The 25,465-nt window shown below is 41.7% G+C and overlaps 1 pseudogene; it reads right to left on the bottom strand.

The window, feature by feature from the left end:
* The window catches only part of LOC111980826 (GEM-interacting protein-like), a 39,086-nt pseudogene extending 27,338 nt beyond the window's left edge, over positions 1–11,748 (bottom strand).
* Positions 11,749–25,465: the final 13,717 nt, after the last annotated feature.

A 25,465-nucleotide genomic window follows, 5' to 3' on the forward strand; every position in this document is an offset into this window, starting at 1 on the left:
TCTCTCTTGAAACAAGTAACTCCATGTCTGAGAAAAATCCACGAAAACGGTTAAGACTTTCTGCCTGAGTGTTGTTCTGCGTTGACCTCTCTCTCTCTTGCTCCCCGTCTCGCTCTCTTGTGGGCACACCTTCATACTTCGGCAACGAGTGTCCCTGTGCCACCTGTGTGTGTGTGTGTGTGCGCGCGTCCCCCTTCCCTCCGCTCTGCCGTTGCTGGCTTCTGGGACTATGGATTATCCAGAGAGGGCAGGTCCAGATTGTGGAGTGACAGGCTTTAGATCACAACCAGGTTTAACCTCCTGGTGTGTGTGTGTGTGTGTGTGTGTGTGTGTGTGTGTGTGTGTGTGTGTGTGTGTGTGTGTGTGTGTGTGTGTGTGTGTGTGTGTGTGTGTGTGTGTGTGTGTGTGCGTGCGTGCGTGTGTGTGTGCGACTGACAGACCCTGTCAGGAGGACTATGAGGGTGGATAGGGTGAGGAACTGGTTAGAGCTCAGAACAAACTGTTTATTGGTGCTCCTTCTTACAGCGTTTTTTCTGTACATGATCTCTCCCCCCATCCTTCTCTTTCTCACCCTCTCCCAATCTCTCTCTCTCCCTTTCTGTCTCTCTGTCTCAGTTGAGAGAACGTCACAGCTGTAGGTTAGTGGAGTTACAGTGTATCAGGAATATTGATATGACTGTCAGAATGTCAACTTGTGTTACACAAGTGCCAAAACTAGTTAGTTACAAAAGCTCAGAACTTGGTCCATGCTGTTATTTGCCCTTGACACCCATTAACACACATAAACAACACAGTTGACACGCGCACATATACAGTGCAAGGATCAATCAATGTCAACCCGACGGGACTGACGACAGGCATTACAGAAAGCAGGCCACGGCATGGACCACTCAACTCATCAGCCCTACCACCCTACCCCCACCGCTCGCTCCTATCCGCAGCCCCACCCCTCGCCCCTCCATTTGGCTTATTACAGATAATCTCCAAACTGGTGGGGGGTAGCTGGGAGAATTTGGGATTGGGAAGAGTGGATTGGGTTAGGGTGAGGGCAGAAAACTGCATTAGATGTAACTGAATGAAGAGAGAGGAGGAGGGCACTCAGAGGGAAGGTACAGCTATATGCTTTGTCACATGACAAATAAGAGGTTCTCCGGGGTGAAGTTTCTCCAAGCTGCAGATCTAGGATCAGCTTCCCCTCCCCCAATCCTAGCCTTTAATCATTTGTGGGGGAAATGTCAAACTGACCAAATACATGCAACTTAATAGTTACCTATTACGATTTTACATCTTTTGGACATCAGAGCAACCTTTAGGGAATMTTATTTGAGTCAGAAAAGGATGTTCATATGATAGGGAAGACATAAACTTCACCTCACTGTCAACTGCGTTTATTTTCAGAAAACGTAACATTTGTAAATATGTGAATGAACAAGATTCAACAACTGAGACATAAACTGAACAAGTTCCACAGACATGTGACGAACAGAAATGGAATAATGTGTTCCTGAACAAGGGGGGGGGGGGGGTCAAAATCAGAAGTAACAGTCAGTATCTGGTGTGGCAACCAGCTGCATTAAGTATGGCAGTGCATCTCCTCCTCATGGACTGCACCAGATTTGGCAGTTCTTGCTGTGAGATGTTACCCCACTCTTCCACCAAGGCACCAACAGGTCCCAGATGTGCTCAATGGGATTGAGATCCTGGATCTTCGCTGGCCATGGCAGAACACTGACATTCCTGTCTTGCAGGAAATCACACACAGAACGAGCAGTATGGCTGGTGGCATTGTCATGTTGGAGGGTCATGTCAGGATGAGCCTGCAGTACCACATGAGGGAGGAGGGTGTCTTCCCTGTAACGCATAGCGTTGAGATTGCCTGCAATGACAGCAATCTCAGTCCAATGATGCTGTGACACACCGCTTCAGACCATGACGGACCCTCCACCTCCAAATCGATCCCGCTCCAGAGTACAGGCCTTGGTGTAATGCTCATTCCATCGACGATAAACGCGAATCCGACCATCACCCCTGGTGAGACAAAACCGCGACTCGTCAGTGAAGAGCACTTTACAACAGGCCTACAAGCCCTCAGTCCAGCCTTTCTCAGCCTATTGCGGACAGTCTGAGCACTGATGGAGGGATTGTGCGTTCCTGGTGTAACTCGGGCAGTTGTTGTTGCCATCCTGTACCTGTCCCGCAGGTGTGATGTTCGGATGTACCGATCCTGTGCAGGTGTTGTTACACGTGGTCTGCCACTGCGAGGACGATCAGCTGTCCGTCCTGTCTCCCTGTAGCGCTGTCTTAGGCGTCTCACAGTGTGGACATCGCAATTTATTGCCCTGGCAACACCTGCAGTCCTCATGCCTCCTTGCAGCATGCCTAAGGCATGTTCACACAGTTGAGCAGGGACCTGGGCATCTTTCTTTTGGTGTTTTTCAGAGTCAGTAGAAAGGCCTCTTTAGTGTCCAAAGTTTTCATAACTGTGACCTTAATTGCCTACCGTCTGTAAGCTGTTAGTGTCTTAACGACCGTTCAACAGGTGCATGTTCATTAATTGTTCATGGTTCATTGAAAAAGCATGGGAAACATGTTTAAACCCTTTACAATGAAGATCTGTGAAGTTATTTGAATTTTTAGAATTATCTTTGAAAGACAGGGTACTGAAAAAGGGACGTTTCTTTTTTTGCGGAGTTTACAAAACCTTGTTGAGAGCATACCCAGCTGACAATCTCTTAGAAAAAACTATAAACTATTGGAACCAAGACTTAAAAAGAACTGATGTTGGCACAAGATGGAAAGTTGGAGGATAACTAACGAAATTACGGTAACACTTTACTTGACAACCAGCGTCATAACAGGTTATGACACGGTCATAACCATGTCATAATATGTCGAAACAGCTGACATAACCTGTCATAATATGGTCATAACACTGTCATGACACATATATTTAAACCTGTTGTGACATATAAGACACCTACATAAGAGAGTCAAAACCCACAAAACCTACCATACAAGGCAAAACATCCCATTACACCATAGCCTACAGGTCAACAGTATGTTTATGTTATATACCATTTTCTGATATTCGACCATATTAAACTTCCTTTTAATCTGTTAGTCTGCATTCTTTCAAGACATGCCATATGGGGGTGTCGTGAGATACCCGATGGATTGGACGATTCTCTTTTCATCACTCATCTTGAAAAAAGACTTTACTAAAACTTGGAAATCAATCCGCCATCATTAACACAATGGAAAAATGATTTATTATTAAAATATCGAAAGTGTGTGGGCTACAAAATGATGACGTTTCAGGCCATGTGGCGGAAAGTGATGCGGGCGCTGGAGATTGGGGTGTGTGCTAGTGGGTCTGGGTAGGTGTGATGTAGTTGGTGTTTGTATGAGGTTGTAATTTGTATGTGTATATTTTGTATTGTTTATAAAAGATCAAATAAAATCTCACAAAAAATAAAAAAAGATCAGCATCTAGGGGCAACTTCACCCTACACCAAGAAGAGGTGCCTGTCTGGTACACTGGAGTAGGTGACGTGAGGCCTTCTGTGTCGTGCAGCACAGTGACTAGGCACGGCTCCAGGATGTTTCCATTCTAGTCTTATTTAAACACTGCTCTACGTGGTCCTGTAATCCTTAATCTCCATTGGGCGACGTATGTCTGTGCCCATGGAATTGGGGTTTAATGGGGTCAAAGGACATCCCTACATACATACACAGTTCCTGGAGAAACAAGTGGGCTGTGTTCAGAAGAGGGAAAAAGTTTCAAAGCGTTGTGAATAAAAAAAAACTGTTTTTCAGTTTCCATTGCAAAATGTTTTGCTACGTTGTGTCCTACTGAACACAACCCTGGTCTAACATGTCCCCCTCTCATCCCTATTTCCCCATTATCTCACTAGTCTTCCTTTCTGTCTCCTTTGTAGTTTTTTTGGTCTCTCAGGCTGAACAATGCTCTTTTCAACCCTCACTGTGCTCACTCTTCCCTTCTGTCTGTTTCTCTCTTTCCCCTCCCATCCCTTTACGGAAAAACCACATGATTTAACATGTGGAAAATCACATGATGTTTGCACATGTAAAATTACATTTCACATGTGAAATGTCACATGTAAAACCATKTGGCTTTGGAACACTTCACATGTGATGATATTTCACATGATCACATAACCTTTCACATGTGGATTAACATTTTCACATGATGCCCTGCAGACAAAAATTAATTGATAGGATGTCGCCGGGAACATCACCAAATAGCTGCAGTGTTTTCAACTTACACACTTTGACATACATGATTTCATTGTGTATGTTTATTTATACAGTAATAATTATTCAACATGTCCTCACATGGGGATTGAACTCACAACCTCTTGGTTCACAGCATTCCAATCTTCCTGCTACGCCACCATGTCTGTGTCAAAGACTGATTACTATTTTAGCTGATCAGCGTATCAGTTAACTTAAAACCCCTAAACCATTTCATTACTTCCCTTTAACTGTTTTCACATGTTGAGCTGAAATTTTCACGTGTGAAAACAAAAAAGACACATACGAGGTCAGTTGTCAACACACGTGTTCACCACCTTTTCATGAGGAAGGAAACATGTTCTCACCTCACGTGTGGAATTTGCAGTTTCACATGAGTGAAAATCAAACGTGCACTTTCACGTGAAAAACTTAAAAATGTTGTCACGTGTATTTTCATGGTATCACATGTTGAAATTTTGCATCCCCATGTTGTCACATTTATTCCACGAGATCACGTTCTCACTTGTGCTTAAATGTTTTGACGTGTAGTTACATGTTGTCACATGTTTCTTTAACATGTTATCATATTAACTTCACATAAGATCACGTGAAATTAATGTAGTTTTTCCATAAGGGATCTCTCCCCCTCTCTTTTCCCCATCCCTCTCTACCTCCCCTATCCCTCCCTTTTTCCCCTCACTCCCTCTATCTCCTTCTCTCTCATCCCTTCCTTACCCTCTTCCTCCCTCCCTCTCTCTCCCGTTTGATGGATAGGGGTAAACTTAGAGAGCATCTGTCCGCAGCTCTAATCCTCTCTCTCCCCCCACCCTCTCCAGTCTTCTCCTAATCTCGTTAACACAGAGGCAATTAGCGCCACCGGCTAATTACACCTCAACAAGAGAGGTTGAATAGGTGGAGATTAACCACCGTGACTGGCTGTTACMCCACTAGTCCCGCCCACACCACTCATCACATCTCACCTGGATTGGCTGTCTATTAGTGTCAGTCACCGGGCAGTGTTTCCAGAAGAGAATGGCTTGGACTCTTGCATCCCTTTCACATAAAGACCAAAACCCCACTAATTTACCATGCCTGCATTTTTATACCAGCTTTTTTGTATATCTGAAAAGCAGATATACCATGGTATATCCATGGTAGAAAACCATGGAAAAATAAAAGCCACCTAAAGACCTAGTCATGATTCCTGCATTTTCACAGACCCTGTAACCAAAATACAGGCATCGGGTCTGTGTGAATGGTTCTCTGATTATTTGCAGGTCAATTCATTAACACTTCCATTGTTTAACACATCCCTAATTTGAAATTCAAACTGCCCCCATGGTTTAACAACACACCCCAACCCCCCCGAATTTGGCAGTTACCCACTGATATGTATAAAATGGGGATACCTGCAAAAAAGTGGTAAGTAAGGGTCTGTTTGAAATAAACATTGCCTAAATGTTTTTCTATYGTTATTGAGGGAAGTAATTACATCGATAAATACTGATATTGATTTATCGGCCAGCCCTACTCTTAGCCAACTGAGCCATAGCCCAAATAAGTTTTAGCTGTGGGAGCTAATGCAAGTTTTCATGTCTCTGGCAAGGTTACTCAAACCACATCCGTTACTCACACCAGGGTTGGGGTCAATTCGAGTCAGTCAAATCCAACTGATTTTATTTTATTTTTTGTTGTTGTTGAAAAACACATGCATACAACACACCACGTTCTGTATAAGCACTTAGTGACATCTGCTGATGTAAAAAAAAGGCTTTATAAATTAATTTGATTTCATTACAAACATACCTGATAGACCTCCATCTTTGTCATCGCCATCTGGGGGGTAGACATCCTCACACTGCAGGGCAGAATACAGACCATTACACAGAGAAATGGATTTGGAGACAAGACGATACACACTGTACTTCATATCAGTAGAATATGAGCAGAACCTAAGTTCAAATGATTCCCCTGTTGGYTAGTACAAACGGTACCAAAAGTATCAACACAATGGAGCACTAGGCTAGAAAAAAATGTGATTGATTGACAGAGAGATTGATTGATTGTTCGTTTTTAGGCTGGGTATCTGTAAAGCACTTTGTGACAACTGCGGGTGTAAAAATGGCTTTCCAAAATAATTTTGATTAGTTGCTTGATTGACTGATAGTACTGCTCCCCTACCGTCACATGATCCAGCTCAGTGTTGTCTGTGGTTTCCGTAGAGACGGTCTCAGCAATCGACTGGGAGTCAGGGTCTGGAAACATCTCCTCTACAGTGCTGATGGATCAGAGGGCCGATACATGTTATAATGGCCTTATGAAGCCTTCGTAAACACTTCATAAGGCCTAGATGCTTCACTCATTATTTATGTGCAAATTCATACTATACTTAACAAAAATATAAATGCAACATGCCACAATTTCAACGATTTTACTGAGTTGCAGTTCATATAAGGAACTCAGTCAATTGAAGTAAATTCATTAGGCCATAATCTATGGATTTCACATGACTGGGCAGGGGTGCAGCCATGAGTGGGCCTGGGAGGGCATAGGCCCACCCACTTGGGAGCTAGGCCTGACCACTGGGGAGCCAGGCCCAGCCAATCAGAATTCGTTTTTCCCCACAAAATGGCTTTATTACAGACAGGTATTACTTTCAGATCCTGCATCTGGTGCATTGCCAAATGCTAGGGTTTTTATTTATTGTTACTATTTTCTACATTGTAGAATAATAGTGAAGACATCAAAACTATGAAGTAACGTAAGTAAGTCTTTCTCCTGTCTTATCCGGTGTCCTGTGTGAATGTAAGTATGCTCTCTCTAATTCTTTCTTTCTTTCTCTCTATGTAACCCTGACCTGTTCACCGGACGTGCTACCTGTCCCAGACCTGCTGTTTTCAACTCTCTAGAGACAGCAGGAGCGGTAGAGATACTCTCAATGATTGGCTATGAAAAGCCAACTGACATTTACTTCTGAGGTGCTGACCTGTTGCACCCTCGACAACTACTGTGATTATTATTATTTGACCMTGCTGGTCATTTATGAACATTTGAACATCTTGGCCATGTTCTGTTATAATCTCCACCTGGCACAGCCAGAAGAGGACTGGCCACCCCTCATAGCCTGTTTCCTCTTTAGGTTTCTTCCTAGGTTTTGGCCTTTCTAGGGAGTTTTTCCTAGCCACCGTGCTTCTACACCTGCATTGCTTGCTGTTTGGGGTTTTAGGCTGGGTTTCTGTACAGTACTTTTAGATATCAGCTGATGTAAGAAGGGCTATATAAATAAATTTGATTTGATTGGATTTGAACAAATCAAAATATATTTTATATTTGATATTGTCCAAAGTAGCCACCCTTTGATGACAGCTTTGCACACTCTTGTCATTCTCTCAACCAGCTTCACCTGGAATGCTTTTCCAACAGTCTTGAAGGAGTTTCCACATATGCTGAGCACTTGTTGGCTGCTTTTCCTTCCCTCCGCGGTCCAACTCATCCCAAACCATCTCAATTGGGTTGAGGTCGGGTGATTGTGGAGGCCAGGTCATCTGATGCAGCACTCCATCACTCTCCTTCTTGGTCAAATAGACCTTACACAGCCTGGATGTGTGTTGGGTCATTGTCTTGTTGAAAAACAAATGATAGTCCCACTACGCACAAACCAGATGGGATGGTGTATCACTGCAGAATGCTGTGGTAGCCATGCTGGTTAAGTGTGCCTTGAATTCTAAATAAATCACTGACAGTGTCACGAGCAAAGAACCCCCACACCTCCATGCTTCATGGTGGGAACCACACTTGCGGAGATCATCTGTTCACCTACTCTGTCTCAAAAAGACACGGCTTTTGGAACCAAAACTCTCAAATCTGGACTCATCAGACCAAAGGACAGTTTTCCACCGGTCTAATGTCCATTGTTCGTGTTTCTTGGCCCAAGCAAGTCTCTTCTTCTTATTGGTGTCCTTTAGTCGTGGTTTCTTTCACAGAAATTCGACCATGATGGCCTGATTCACTCAGTCTCCTCTGAATAGTTGATGTTGAGATGTGTCTGTTACTTGATCTCTGTGAAGCATTTATATGGGATGCAATTTCTGAGGCTGTTAACTCTAATGAACTTATCCTCTGCAGCAGAGGTAACTCTGGGTCTTCCTTTCCTGTGCCGGTCCTCATGAGAGCCAGTTTCATCATAGCGCTTGATGGTTTTTGCGACTGCACTTGAAGAAACATTCAATGTTCTTAAAATGTTCCGCATTGACTGACCTTCATGTCTTAAAGTAATGATGGACTGTCATTTCTCTTTGCTTATTTGAGCTGTTCTTGCCATAATATGGACTTGGTATTTTACCAAATAGGGCTATCTTCTGTATACCACCCCTACCTTGTCACAACACAACTGATTCACAACTGGCTCAAACGCATTAAGGAAAGAAATTCCACAAATTAACTTTTAACAAGAGTGTGCAAAGCTGTCTTCAAGGCAAAGGGTGGCTATTTTGAAGAATCTAAAATCTAAAATATATTTTGATTTGTTTAACACTTTTTGGTTACTACATCATTCCATGTGTTATTTCATAGTTTTGATGTCTTCACTATTATTCTACAAATTAGAAAATAGTAAAAATAAAAAATAAAATAAAAACTTGAATGAGTAGGTGGGTCCAAACTTTTGACTGGTACCGCATGTACACAGTTATAAGCGGAACAATATACTCGGTTTACAATCTCACGTAGGTGTACACTTCCTCTCTGGCAACTAGTAGCAGACAACCCACCCCCAACAAATAAAGAATATGCACTTTTCTTGCACTAACAGTCACACTTGTCTTTTCTTACTAGCACTGACTTGGCTGATAATTGCTGAATTGAGGAAAGGTTTTACTTACTATGACTGTGATAGTGCATTAATCTTTAAGTAGCTAGGTGAGACTAACTGTAAGTCACTCTGCATGAGAGAGTCTGCTAAATAACTCAAATGTAAAACATGTCAAGGTGTTCTGAATGATGGACTGATTATAATGTGGAGGGCGACAATGGTAATACATGTACATGATGAGTGAATCTAAAAGTCAGACTTACGAGTTGACCAAAGAGAGTTCAAAATTATCGAAGTCCCGGAAGATCTCGCTGTAGCGCTTCGTCTTTGATTTGTTGGGGACCTTCACATCTGGGGTAAAAGATGGATGACAAACATGTGAGCAAGAGAGGCCAAATGATCACTCTTTCTTTTTCATAAAATAAATATTACACACAAAACATACAAGTTGAAATTGCTTTTTGCAGCTCCCAAAAAGTGATCTGTAAAAAAAGAAAAACATACAAAATATCTTCTATTTTTAGAATAACAAATAAAGGGGTAAACCAACAGCCAACACCCAGTCGTAAAACAATGTGCGAGGAAATAAAGACGTTTGTGGATTTGAAGGCTGCTGCTGGTGGTGGTGGTGGTGGTGGTGGTTGAGGCCTCAGATGTGTGATTGTATGTTTGTGTATAAGGCATTTGTTGTAACACTGTTGTCTTTCAATTCGCCAGCCTCTGGTGAAAAACATATATCACTGTTGGTCACCCATTAAAACACACTGAGTACTGCTGAGATGGCTCAGAATGGTTGTAAAAACCTTTGTGTGAATGACAGATAAGCATATTTACTTTTTATATAACATCTAATATGGGAAGGACTGCAACTAAACTGAGAAAAAGAGAAATGCAACTCCAACAAAGGGGTTCTATTCATTTCCTAGCCTGGTTAGGCCAGACTGAATGCTGTGCTCAGTACTGAGAGCAGCATTCAGTCTGGTTTAACCAGGCTTTGCATTTACAGTACATGACTAGGCTGGGGAAAATACAGGTTGATGACACCCAAAACAGAATGATGGTACATTAACCCTGAGTGAACTACAACCTAATGCTGTAGTCTCTCTCAACATACTTTTGTGGGCTAGCATCATGTGCTGAGACTGCATATGAGGCTAAAAACCTATAGGAATCTGTTACAGTTGAAGCTGACTGTGTTTCACTTTAAGGGCAGTTAATATGCAAAAATACTCTACTCCCAGTGTTAACAGATGAAAAAAATATACATCTCTCCTCCCTCTCTTTCGCTCTCTGTCTCCATTTAGGTCAACCACATCCTGCTTGTGATGTGTGTCATGTTTTGCTCAGAAGACACAAAGTCCTTGTTTTTCACCTTAGCAGAGTTCTGTTCATATGGCAGTCGAAGACAGGAACGAGATAGTAGAACTGTACACAACCAAGCTCTGCCGAAGTTCAGCTCTATAGCGCAAATTACATTTTAAAAGCAATGTTCCTGCGTTTCCACGGTGACTGCATTCACAGTAAACGCTGCATATGTCAGCTCAATCAGAAATTAACTTCAAATGTTAAGCGAGCTATAGTGCTGTACTTTGTGATATGGATTGAATCAAGCCCTTAGTCTAACAGAAAGCAGGGCCCTATAGCCTACTGCGCATGTCAGAGTTCTAGAGGGAGCTCGAGAGTGGGTTCAAATAGTATTTGTTTTCCTTCCAACCATTTTCTCCTACATCATGAGGACTGATGTCCCTGATTTGATGGTTTCAAGAGCTTAATTAAAAAAAAAAAAAATCACGAATGGCACACACCAATATGCAAAATGGAGGATGAGTTCAGGAGGTTCACTGATCCTGCACTGACTGGGAGGATGTAGCATGCAACCACACACGCACGCTCACACACACACACACACACGTTTGTTTTATTATCCTTGTGGGGACCAAACAATTGATTCCCATTCAAAATCCTATTTTCCCTAACCCCTAACCTAACCCTAACCCCCTATCTCTAACTTCTAACCCTAAACCTAACCCCTAAGCCTAAAATAGCCTTTTTCCTTGTGAGGACCGGCGAAACTTGTTCGAAGTATCCTTGTGAGAACTTCTGGTCCCCACAAGGACAGTATAACCAAAAGCACACACACATACACACAGCTTCCCTGAAACCTTTTCTCACCTCCTTTTCTACCTAAATGGATGGTTTCCCAGACCCAGATGGAGACTATTCTCCATTGAGCATGCTTTAGTCCAGGAGTAGGCTTAATCTGAGCACTGGAAACTGTCCCAAATGATAACAATCTTCTGTTTCCTCTTGTTGTTACTCACCTGGGGTTTTGGAGTGCTCCTTCTCTTTAACTTGGGGTTCTTCTTCGCTCTCCATCTCTATTTGAGACTAAATATCACAAGTGCACCTAGCCCCAAACTACCATATACCACAGCAACCCCATCAATGTTCCTCGCTCCACCAGCAACGTTCCATCAACCTTCTATCAATCAATCTATCAATTCCGTCAACGTTAGCAATGCCTACTCGTACACAAGACAAACAGCAGCTACAGAGCAGGAAATGAACTCGATTCCCTCTAGTTGCATTCAAATCACACTAACGTTTGACTAGAACACTGCTGCTGTCTGGTAAAGTGCTTGGGTTTGACCCTTCTCTTCAAGCTCTCTCAGAGTTATCTTCCTCCAGTGCAGAGAGAGGTTGGCCAATACGGTTTCACCATCATGATAAGAGGAAGTGTGATTCTGTACAATCTAGGTCACACCTACGTTGTCACACTGAACGTAGCTAGATGTGTGAGAGTGTTCGGGAGGAAAAAGAGAGAGTAAAAGTGATTCTGCGTTTGCAGAAAGTGCACTTGCCTCTGTGTTATACTGTTTGTGTTGTGCAGATGTTCAGAGATCAAACTTTTGACTTCTAAAATGATCTCTCTCACGGGTGTTGAAAGCTGAATGATATTATGCACATCTCTGCAATTCAAACTCAACAGCAACCTCTTGAGATTGCAATCTCATAGTCCTCACCAGTGTCGTAGTAGGCAGTAATGTAACGATACTCTAATTCCTCCTCCTCGGACGAGGAGAGGAGAGAGGGATCTGAATACCAATGTGCAGCGAGGTATGATGCCATAATGATTTATTAACAAGACGAAACTAAACACACGAAGAACACTTGATAATTTTACAAAACGATGAAGACAGACCTGGACACGAACTTACATATAACGTGAAGAACGCACGAACAGGTACACGACTACAAACAAACGCTACAGTCCCGTGTGGCACGAACATACATACAGACACAGGAGACAACCACCCACAACGAACACTGTGAAACAACCTACCTAAATATGACTCTCAATTAGAGGAACGCCAAACACCTGCCTCTAATTGAGAGCCATACCAGGCAACCCTTAAACCAACATAGAAACAGACAACATAGAATGCCCACCCAAACTCACGTCCTGACCAACTAACACATACAACAAACTAACAGAAATAGGTCAGGAACGTGACAAGTAAACATTTTGAAACTGAGTGAAATGGGAATACTAATTGTACCTTTACTAACTGTAGCTATATACAATAACAACATAGGTTTCCTTTTTCTGTTGCAAATGTTTTGCTACAGTGTGACCTTACACAACCCATGATATTGAGGTAAAAATGTCCAGGAGATGGATTCTAGGGTGCTGAGACTGACTGACCTGTGATGGAGCGACGCAGTATGGTGAGGGCGTGGCTGACTGAAGGTTGACCCATGGATGGGTAGCATTCCGCCAGGGGCTGGAGAGACTGCTGTAGGGCCTGGAGCCCCATGGACACATTCAGCTGGTTAGGACCACCCATCTCTGGGAGGGAAGGTGGGAGGGAAAGAGAGAAAGATAAAATATTTAGATTGAGAGATTACGCACTGTAAAAAGATACAAATAAAATAAAAGTTGTCTGTGTGTGTGTGTGGTAATTTGTAAACTAAAACACTATATACGTTTCTATAGTCAATTGGCACAGTGGTGACCCGTCATTCAGGGCAGGTGGGGCAGAGCAGCAATTGCAGCCTCGAGTCTTCTTGGGTATGACTCTACAAGCCTGGCACACCTGTATTTGGGGAGTTTCTCCCATTCTTCTCTGCAGTACCTCTCAAGCGCTGTCAGGTTGGATGGGGAGCGTCGCTGCACAGCTATTTTCAGGACTCTCCAGAGATGTTCGATCGGGTTCAAGTCCGGGCTCTGGCTGGGCCACTCAAGGACATTCAGAGACTTGTCCTGAAGCCACTCCTGCGTTGTCTCGGCTGTGTGCTTAGGGTTGTTGTCTTGTTGAAAGGTGAACCCTCGCCCTAGGCTGAGGTCCTGAGTGCTCTGGAGCAGGTTGTCATCAAGGATCTCTCTGTACTTTGCTCCATTCATCTCTGCCTCGATCGTGACTAGTCTCCCAGTCCCTGCCGCTGAAAAACACCACCAAAACATGATGCTGTCACCACCATGCTTCACCGTAAGGATGGTGCCAGGTTTCCTCCAGATGTGACGCTTGGCATTCAGGCCAAGAGTTCAATCTTAGTTTCACCAGACCAGAGAATCTTGTTTCTCATGGTCAGAGTCTTTAGGTGCCTTTTGACAAACTCCAAGCGGGCTGTCATGTGCCTTTCACTGAGGAGTGGCTTCTATCTGGCCACTCTACCATAAAGGCCTGATTGGTGGAGTGCTGCAGAGATGGTTGTCCTTCTGGAAGTTTCTCCCATCTCCACAGAGGAACTCTGGAGCTCTTTCAGAGTGACCATCGGGTTCTTGGTGACCTCCCTGACCAAGGTTCTTCTCCCCCGATTGCTCAGTTTGACCGGGCAGCCAGCTCTAGGAAGAATCTTGGTGATTGTAAATGTATTCTATTTAAGAATGATGGAGGCCACTGTGCTCTTGGGGAGCTTCAATGCTGCAGAAGTGTTTTGGTACCCTTCCCCAGATCTGTGCCTCGACAAAATCCTGTCTCGGATCTCTACGGACAATTACCTCGACTTCATGGCCTGGTTTTTGCTCAGACATACACTGTTAACTGTGGGACCATATATAGACAGGTGTGTGTGTCACGTTCCTGACYTTATTTTCCCTTGTTTTGTATTTATTTAGTATGGTCAGGGCGTGAGTTGGGGTGGGTTGTCTATGTGTGTTTTCTATGTTGGTATTTTGTGTTCGGCCTGGTATGATTCTCAATCAGAGGCAGCTGTCAATCGTTGTCCCTGATTGAGAATCATACTTAGGCAGCTGGGGTTTCACGTTTGGTTTGTGGGTGTTTTTTCCTGTGTCAGTGTTTCGCCACACAGGACTGTTACGGTATGTTCGTTTGTTGTTTTGTATCGTGTATTGTTTTCGTGTCTATTAAATATCATGGAAACTTACCACTCTGCAAAAATTGGTCCTCCGATCCTTCTCGCCTCTCCTCGTCCGATGAGGAGGACGAAATAGACTATCGTTACAGTGTGTCTTTCCAAATCATGTCCATTCAATTKWATTTACCACAGGTGGACTCCAATGAAGTTGTAGAAACTTCAAGGAAGATCAATGGAAACAGGATGCACCGGAGCTCAATTTTGAGTCTCATAAAAAAGGGTCTGAATACTTAAGTATTTGTTTTAAATTTATTTTTAATACATTTGCAAAAAAATCTAAAATCCTGTTTTCGCTTTGTCATTATGGGGTATTGAGTGTAGATTTCTGAGGATTTGTTTTTATTTAATCCATTTTAGAATAAGTCTAACGTAACAAAAAAAAGTAAAGGTGTCTGAATACTTTCCGAAGGCACTGTATATTTTATATATATATATATATTTGTTGTTGTCCTTGTCTGTTTTGCATGCTATTTTGGCATTAATGTGTCGCATATCAGTTTGCAAACAATGTAAAAAAATGTAATCATTGTGTTAATAAAGCTCCATACAAACATGATCTCTTTTTAACTTTGTTGAGTAAGGCAGCTCCAAAATGCAGGTGTTTCACCTGCCCTGAATGACGCGTTGCCACTGGTTTAGTGTTGGGGGTATGCCCCACCAAGATTTACATGCTAAAATCGCCACTGAATTGGCATATCAGACAGTGTGCCTGCAGGCCCTGCAACCTGCATTGGAATCGGAAGTAGGATGGCGACCCCTTGAGGTATGGTCGGTAGTCACATGAATAACACTATTTGACATGTCAGAAAACACTATAGTATACATATGATATGAGTAATGTAAGATATGTAAACATTATTCAAGTGGCATTATTTAAAGTGGCATTGTTTAAGTGACCAGCGATCCATTTGTTAAAGTGTCCAGTGATTGGGTCTCCATGTAGGCAGCAGCCTCTCTGAGTTAGTGATTGCTGTTTAGCAGTCTGATGGCCTTGAGATAGAAGCTGGTTTTCAGTCTCTCGGGCCCAGCTTTGATGTACCTGTACTGACCTCGCCTTCTGGATGGTAGCGGTGTGAACAGGCAGTGGCTCGGGTGGTTGTTGTCTTTGATGATCTTTTTTGCCTTCCTGTGACATCAGGTGCTGTAGGTGTCCTGGAAGGCAGGTAGTTTGACCCCGGTGATGTGTTGTGCAGACCGCACCACCCTCTGGAGAGCCTTGAGGTTGAGGGCGGGGCAGTTGCCGTACCAGGCTGTGACACAGCCCGACAGGATGCTCTCGATTGTGGATCTGTAAATGTTAGTCAGGGTTTTGGGTGACAAGCTATATTTCTTCAGCCTGCTGAGGTTGAAGAGGTGCTGTTGCGCCTTCTTCACCACACGGTCTGTGTGGGTGGAACATTTCAGTTTGTCGTTGAGGTGTACACCGAGGAACTTAAAACTTTCCACTTTCTCCACTGCTGTACCTTCGATGGGGATAAGGGGATGCTCCCTCTGCCGTTTCCTGAAGTCCACGATCATCTCCTTATTTTGGTTGACATTGAGTGAAAGGTTGTTTTCCTGACACCATACTCCGAGTGCCCTCACCTCCTCCCTGTAGGCCAGGCCTGGCCAACCCTGTTCCTGGAGAGCTACCATCCTTAAGGTTTTCGCTCCAACTCTAATCTAGCGCACCTGATTCGAATAATTAGCTGGTTGATAAACTGAATCAGGTTAGTTACTACTGGGGTTGGAGTGAAAACCTTCAGGAGGGTAGCTCTCCAGGAACAGGGTTGGGCAGCTCTGCTGTATGTTGTCTCGTCGTTGTTGCTAATCAGCCCACTACTATTTTGTCGTCTGCTAACTTGATGATTGAGTTGAGTTGGAGGCGTGCATGGGTGAACAGGGAGTACAGGAGGGGGCTGAGCATGCACCCTTGTGGGGCCCTAGTGTTGAGGGTCAGTGAGGTGGAGATGTTGTTTCCTACTTTCACCACTTGGGGCGGCCCATCAAGAAAGTCCAGGACCTAATTGTACAGGGCGGGGTTGAGGCCCAGGGCCTCCAGCTTGATGATGAGCTTGGAGGGTACTACAGTCTTGAATGCTGAGCTGTAGTCAATGAACAGCATTCTTACATAGGTATTGCTTGTGTTAAATATGCTTGTTGATTAATCAGGACCTGAATATGACTGCACGCAATGAAGTAATTTAACACTTTCATACATTTTTTACATACTTATTACGCATTGATTACACTATCACTCGTATTTCATATGTCACAACGATTCATTGATTCGTATGCTATGATGCTGGTAAAGTTTTGTCCAGAGCCCCTGCCCTCCCCTAGCTCTGCCTGGACAGTGCTGGTCATAAAAAAGCTAGCTAGCTGATGAATGCAAACAATGTTCTTCCCCAAAAACATAGCAAAACGTCATCATCTGTTTCAGTAGATATAGTTTGCTAGCTAACTATCTAGCTAGATGTCATTTAAAATACGCCTAATTTATAAGAAAGTTCTTATTTGATTAATGGTGGTCGGCTAGGAATAGCCACAATAGTGTAATTTGCGATTAGCCTTCAAAATAAAAGTCTGTCATTGACAGTGACGCAAATGAATACAAATAGTGGAATTATGCCATAACTGAATAGATCATGCTAAACGAAGTTGTAATGTTGTYATATAAATTCAACAAAAGACAATAATTTGTTAATTTGACAAACCTGTTGAAATCACACTATGTATTAGACTTCAGAATTGCATTGGGGGCATACTTATTTCACTGTACTTATGGATTGTGGATCAATGACATTAGGTATCAGTCTACTCAGGGATACCCAGAGAACATTAGCGTTGTAGCTCTTATAGCGGGACTCTGAAACCGGTGAGAATTGAGCCACATTTATTGTACCAGTCAACCTACTGGCTCCCGAGTGGCGCAGTGGTCTAAGACACTGCATTTCAGTGCAAGTACCTGGTTCAAATCCAGGCTGATTGGGAGTCCCATAGGGCGGTGTATAATTGGCCACAGCGCTGCCGGGGTAGGCTGTCACTGTAAATAAGAGTTTGTTCTTAACTGACATGCCCAGTTAAATGTAAAAAATAATAGATGGATGTTTTGGAGCCTGATAACTCTGAGGACGTTGTTGGGAAAAAAGCWCTTGGGTACTGAATAGACTGATAACTMATTTCATTGATCCCCAATCCTTAGGTAAAGATGTACATGGTATGAATAATAATGAATGTCAATACGCACAATAGTTAAATACAACTTTTTTATTGGTTGACTGGGGAGGTGATATCACACAGTCACAGTCTSGCGATAATATTTGCGTAAACWCTTCACAGTTGTGTTCTGTGGGCAGGGTTGGGTAGGTTACTTTCTAAACGTAATCYGTTACAAGTTACCTGTCCARAAATGTAATCAGTAATGYAACTTTTTGGATTACCCAAACTCGGCAATGTAATCCGATTACATTACGTTACYTTTAGATTACTTTCCCCTTAAGAGGCATGAGAAGAAGACACCAATGTMTGTTTCCAATTGAATGACATCTATTGCAGGATAAATCAATGTTAAAGTTTACATAGCTGGCCATATATGGATGTTACATTTTACTTTATGGGTTGGTTATGTAGGCTTCTAGCTAACCCATCACTTTCTACTACATATAATAATACGATTAAATGATATCTTTACATTAAAAATCAAAGTCTATCAGAATTCCAGTCATTCCAATAAATGWTACACCCCTTGATMTTCAAGAAGAGGACTTGGAAATATGGAAGTATAGATTAGCCAAATTGTTTTACCTGAGCATAGCCCCAAAACTAAGGATTTATTAGCCAGCCCTAMTCTGTTGTTTATGATTTTGTTGTTATGGAGGACTGATTGGGCTCATTGATTCGAGTTGAAAAATAAATGCTGCGCTCATGGAATAGCATGCTTTGCCAAGAGTGTGCAAAGCTTTCATCAAGGCAAAGGGTGGGTACTTTAAAGAATCTAAAATATATTTTGATTTGTTTAACACTTTTTTGGTTAGTACATGATTCCATATGTGTTATTTCATAGTTTCGATCTCTTCACTATTATTCTACAATGTAGAAAATAGTAAGAATTAAGAAAAATCCTTGAATGAGTAGGTGTGCCCAAACTTTTGACTGGTACTGTATATATCATTTATATATATCATCAAGTCCAAAAATTGATGTCGTAACTACAGATTGCCCCTTTAAGTTTATCAAAAGTGTGCAAGTTTAAGCATGTGTCCATTAGGCCTATGGATTTAAAAAAGTATTAATTATCGGCATGAWTTAGAAAGCCCCACTTTTATTCCATAGGCTTGGATCCGCACTATGCAGCTGTTGCAAGAGCGCATTTTTCACTGGCTGTCCACCGGTTTCAAAAACATGTTTTTTTAACCTTTATTTAACTAGGCAAGTCAGTTAAGAAAAAATAATATTTACAATGACGGCCTACCCCGGCCAAACCCTAACGACGCTGGGCCAATTGTGTGCCACCCTATGGGACTTCCAATCGGGGCCGGTTATGATACAGCCTGGAAACGAACCAGGGTCTGTAGTGAAGCCTCTAGCACTGCGATGCAGTGCCTTAGACAGCCGCGTGACTCGGGAGCCTGAAATGATTGGTAGGCAGCTTAAACTTCTTGAATTCAAGCATTATTGGGTTCAAATACACATTTAKATATGTGAACAGCCATCCACAACAACAATCCGTAAGGTGCAAAAAGATAAATGAGAGAGCAGCAGTGTGATTCACATCCATGCTCTATGTWGATATCAATAATACGTGATATCTGTATCRCCGTAGATTACACCACTACTGTCATCCTTACCTCGAAGCGTTTATTCAAGTTGGATAATCTTTGGATGCCGACAGCWGTCGCACCATTGGAAGATATACAGTTGAAGTCGGAAGTGTACATACACTTAGGTTGGAGTCATTAAAACTCGTTTTTCAACCACTCCACACATTTCTTGTTCACAAACTATAGTTTTGGCAAGTCGGTTGGGACATCGTGTGCATGACACAAGTAATTTTTCCAACAATTGTTTACAGACAGATTATTTCACTTATAATTCACTGCATCACAATTCCAGTGGGTCAGACGTTTACATACACTAAGTTGACTGTGCCTTTAAACAGCTTGGAAAATTCCAGAAAATTATGTCATGGCTTTAGAAGCTTCGATTAGGCTAATTCACATCATTTGAGTCATGTCACGATCATCTTGCGGTGAGAGAGAGGACCAAGGCGCAGCGTGTGAAAAATACGTCTTCTCTTTATTTAGAAGAAGAAAAAACGAAACAAAACAACAAATAGACGAACGTGAAGCTATTAACGACTAAGTGCAAAAACATGCAACATAGACATAGACAATTACCCACAAAACCCAAATGCCTATGGCTGCCTTAAATATGGCTCTCAATCAGAGACAATGAACCACAGCTGCCTCTAATTGAGAACCAATCTAGGCAGCCATAGACATACAAACACCTAGACAAGGTACTGACCCATTAAACATACAAAACCCCTAGACAATCCAAAAACACATAAATTCCCCATGTCACACCCTGACCTAACTAAAATAATAAGGAAAACAAAGATAACTAAGGCCAGGGCGTGACAAGTCAATTGGAGGTGTACCTGTGGATGTATTTCAAGGCCTACCTTCAAACTCAGTGCCTCTTTTCTTGACATCATGGGAAAATCAAAAGAAATCAGCCAGGACCTCAGAAAAATAATTGTCTGGTTCATCATTGGGAGCAATTTCCAAAGGCATGAAGGTACCACATTCATCTGAAATTGGCTGATTTCTTTTGAGAGGTCATATATGAGAAATAAGATTTTAGTTATTTTAATTAATTTACACACATACGCGAGTATACGCACGGAATATATAATGTCTCCAGAAATAGAAAAGGTTTTGAGGAAGTTGAAATCTGTTCTAGAGATGGATAATGGTAAGGAGAGGAGTGAAAGAGATAGAGAGTGGAAGGAGGAGGGGCTCCCAGTCAACGGGGAACCCGGTGGAATGTTTGGGTGAATCTAATGCCCAGGGTAGAGAGGGATGTACGAGTTTGAGAGTATGGATGTAGAAAGATTAGAATTAATGATAAAATTGATACAGCAGAAGGTAGAGAGGCTAGACACCGCTAGAGTGTGGTTGTCTGAAGCCAGAAAAAGAGAGGGAGAGTTTCGAAGGGGTAAACTTGCAGATGCTAAGGAGAAGGCAAGACTAGAGAGGCGCATATAGGGTTGGCTATGACGGAGAAGCTTTTTTAACTGCGGCGCGGAAGACTCAGCCTTGGTACCGAGAGACTAAAATACATTCTTGTGATATACATTTAGTGAGGTACATGGGGTTTGAAAAAGTTGGGAGTGGAGAAAGTTGAAAAGTTGATTTTACTTTTACGATAGTTTTGGTGCAAAACTCATTTGGARTAAGGGGTATGTTTTTGCCTAGAGGCAGGAATAAGAGTTAGTTTTGGTGTTGGATACTAATTTTCAGGGTAAGTTGCTAGAGGCAAGTGATTTGTTGTGTAATAACGTAAAACTGCGTTAGAGAAAATGGTTTGTGTCATTTAGAGGGACAATGCGTGCATTATAGCTTTGAGCCACTTTTCAGAAGTTGTTAAAAGTTCCAANCCAGAGAAGCACAGCCTTCCTCTGTGACTCCACAGCCTGACAGCCTGACAAAGAGATCATCATGACTTCACAAACACACTGTTAATTTAACGAGTAGTGTAGAAGGACAATGGCAGATGCATTTGGTTTATTCTCCCAAACAACATATAGATTCATCTACCGTCTCCTAGAATTGTATGGTCATAATGTTATACTAATGTGAAAATCGATGCATTTATTCAATATGTTATTCAATATAATATTATATACATATTATAATACATATTTTCTGTAAACTGAATATTTCTTCCTGATGATTAGTTCTTATATGCCATTTTATTACTCACAGAACAGCTCTGGAGGCTTTGACCACTGGCAGCAGCCTCAGAAGACCTTCCTCTGATCTGGAGTATTTCTTCAGGTCAAACACATCCAGCTCCTTTTCTGAAGTCAGCAACACAAAGACCAGAGCTGACCACTGTGCAGGTGACAGGTAGGGTTTTGAGAGACTTCCTGATCTCAGGTATCTTTGCCATTTATTGTTTGCGTTAATTAAACATAATTAAAGAAAGTTAGCAGACCTTGCTTTTTATTTATCCTGATACCGGATTTGTTACACGCAGAGCTTTCATGGTGATTCCCCGACATGGTCCGGTTTAAGGGCTTTGCTGGACAGTGACGAGCCAGCTAAGATACCTTTACTGTCGTCGGACGGAGTTTCTCACAAAAAGACCGGTCTACTAAAAAAAAGTAAGCAGATACCTATTGTATAAAATACTAAAGTTCTGCATATTGGCATTATCCAAATTTATTTTGTGAGACACTTGTTTGATGTAAGTTACCAAATTCCTTATATCCAGTATACGAATAGTCTAAAGTACCGTGGACCAAGTAATGGCAAATGCAATTTTATTTGATCAAAATCATTCAAAGATGCAATGTGTAAATAAAATGTACTGAATGCATGACGTAAGTTGGGGCTTACATACCTTCAGGGAACATTTTAGCGGCAGCCGTATGGTTAGTGAGAAAAGCCACATTGCAAATGTACGGTCCCTTACTAGACGTCCGGCGACGTTTCCAAAAATCGCGGACGGCGTCGGGCCGTGCGCGGGGGAGAGATCTTTCAGGAAGTCATCAAATAAAATGTCTCGGACGTTCGGTTTCCGTTTTATAAAAAGTAACACATTTTTGACTTTTTCCCGCAGTCTCGGAAATTCCCACAAGAGGGAAAATAAATCATATTGCAAACGCAAGGAGCACATTGCAAATGCACGTGGCCTTTTCTCAAAAAGCGAATGCACATGGCCATAACTCAAAAAGTGTTGAGGCCTCGACGCCATCTTGTTCGGGGCCAACTGCCCATTACATTTTTCTGGGATTAAAGGTCAAAAACGCAAAGTAGGGTGCTAATTTGACCGCTTCACGTCAAAGTACATAAGCATACGGTGTCAGGAAAAAAAGAACCAGCCATTTATCTATCGCAATTTAAGAGAAATCGTACATTGACAAATTGGTCATGTTCACAAAGAGGACATTTTTTTTCAAAAAAGTTACAGATCCAGTTGCAGTGTGTTCAGACGAACATTTTTTAAGTGGGTCTCGAAGCTCTGTGAGAATTCTGTGATTTTATGTGATTTTATGAAATAACACACACTCATTTAACCCTCTGTTAATAAGTCAGTTCTTAACATAAAGACTTAAAGTAGACGGTATTCCTAATGTTTGCTACACCAACTGTATAAAATTGCTCTCTCATAAAGCTAATGCTGACAACGGAATACTATATGCATGAAAAATAAATTACAGAACATATTAAATTTGATAACAAAATCAATATAGTCACTTGTGATTTACAACAAAAGTGTAGAACGCGCCCTGGGGCATTGTCATTAAAAAAGCTGATATTTTCTAAGGGTTACAGAGCGGAGCATCTCAGCAAATATAGGCTACTGGAAATCCGGTGTGATTTGCTTAAATTTGGAGGAGTGCGCAGCCTGCTGGCTCATTTTCATATGCATCATTTTTCTCTATGCTCCTAGCGCTTGGGTACCTTCATCTTTGTGCATTTAGTGTGCGGGGAGATCAGCACTCGTTTGCGTATGGTCGCTCTCATATGCACATTGAGATTGTCTTATTGCAATTAGGCATTAATAACCTTAACAAGTGGATTATTTTTGCCTCTTCAGTCCATCTAGCCCAGGCCTAATAGCCAGCCTAAATAAACTCCGATACATAATAATAATAGCAACCTATATCTTTTGTCCTTCAAAAGCATTTGAATCTCATGTTCATAATTTTACAAAAATCCTTCCGCCGGGCCAAATACGGCGATCCAAGGAAGCCTGTGAGTTGTCCTGTAATTTAATGCAAACAATAATAGTTCTAATGATTTTGTTATAGAAACTGGAATCTCCACATTTCTGTATGGATTTAAGCCTAACTACACTAATTACTTTGTTTTCAATGCTACTCAATTCTGGCCTTGACGTCAAAAATACGAGTGGGAGGGTGTTTGGTATAGCTATATCTAATTTGTTTTGCCTGATCCACACTGATCTGAATGAGGATGAGACACAACATATTAAGAATAGATTAGCCTGGATCATCGCAAAATAACACTTCGTAAGCCTTTAACATCAAATTTGAGTAGTACTTTGGATTGATTCTTATGCTCGAGAGAATCGCAACGATAATAGGCCTATAAGGCATACCAAGACAGGAAGATTTGTCATGTAAAAATTTACAATCAAACATGATACTTCCAAAATGCACTTTTTGTGAAAAGATATTATGTTTGAGCTTATTAATTGGGTGATCAGATACATCTGCGACAGTGATAACTTTTGGCCGCAGTAGGACTGTGGAGGTAAAAGGGACTGGGCTCCAAGTTGTGAAGCTGAGCAATGAGAAACACCAGCTCCCTCACCTTGCCCTCTTCTCAGACAAGAGCTAGCAGCTATCGCAGTAACGATGCGTAGAAAAGATATGAACTACGGGCAGAGAAAATCAAAATGCTGACCTACCAGCGAGGCTTAATAGAGACTATTGAGGAGCGCAAACTAGAACCCAACATTGATTTGAGTAGAAAGTATCACTTTTCTTATAATGACTCATCGCGTCTTCATCACATGTTAGTGAAAAACTATATAAACATTTCCATTAGTGTACTCTTGATATTTTGTAATGCCTATACCTGGAGAGTATAGTCTTCATATCACTTCTTCATGCATACTAACACATTTACAATTCGCAAGAGTCATAACATGATGTTAGCATAACAAACATTAGGAATACCACACACATTCGTTCCTATTGACATAGACGAATCCTAAGTGCAAACGAACATGAAAACTTTATGATTCCGCTCTTTATTGAGCTGTGCTTTGTGCATTACTCTTCGGGGTGGTTATGCTAATAATCCGTCTAGCTATCAAAATCTATGTACAGATAATGATTGAAGGGGAGTGAACAGCGTTTATGAATAGATTTCTTTATTTCTATGAATTGAAGCATAATTGAGGTCAATAAGATTATAGTATGTAGATACGCAACTAGTTAATTTTGAAGGTTTTGAATAGGACACCAAGACAACAAGAATATAAGTGTCACGACAGACTACCCATAGTTCGCTCAATGTTCCCCAGGTTGATAAAATTCTAACAGTTTCAAATTTCGGCAGATATGTATCGTAAGCTGAGAAACTACTGAGTATATTGTATTAATTTTATTTTGTGTACAGTTATGAAAATATCAATATAGTATTTTCTGTCTTTTTTTAACCATAAGAACCAATAAACGCGAGGCTATATGAGACGTCACGAACCTCTGTTCCCTCATTATTTTAACTAGGCACCTTGTATATAAATTTGAGGCCCCGTATTTCCTAATGACCTATATAGTATAAGCTACTAGTAAATATTTCATAGAATATATAATATCATAGAAACAGACACTTTTTCACTTAGAGAGAGGGTGGGGTATACTCGTAATTTGGCACTAATGTATATTGCTATGAAACTCAGGTTAATATAGTGTATTGTTGTTTACTTAGAAGTCAGTTTGTACTCACCACATCGCATATAGTTTTCATAATATAAATATAACAAAAATCTCGTATGTAAATCATTATATCTAAATATGCCGGACCATCAGACAAATAGCTTTTATATTGGAGAAAATATCATTATTGCTGTCATGGCAACGTTATATGGCTACAATCTTCGCATAACCAATATGCCACACGGAGAATTAGTTTTACCAGAGAGAGCAACAAATGCTTCATGTTGTCTTCTTCCTCGTTAGTGATGGACATTGTTTTTGCTGTGCAACAAGTCGTAGTATACATAGGAGCGTTAGTGGTTGCTAGCTCCTGGTCCACTTCAAGCGGCAATTGA

Source organism: Salvelinus sp. IW2-2015, linkage group LG20 (genome assembly GCF_002910315.2).
Source record: "Salvelinus sp. IW2-2015 linkage group LG20, ASM291031v2, whole genome shotgun sequence".
NCBI classification, from domain to species: Eukaryota; Metazoa; Chordata; class Actinopteri; order Salmoniformes; family Salmonidae; genus Salvelinus; species Salvelinus sp. IW2-2015.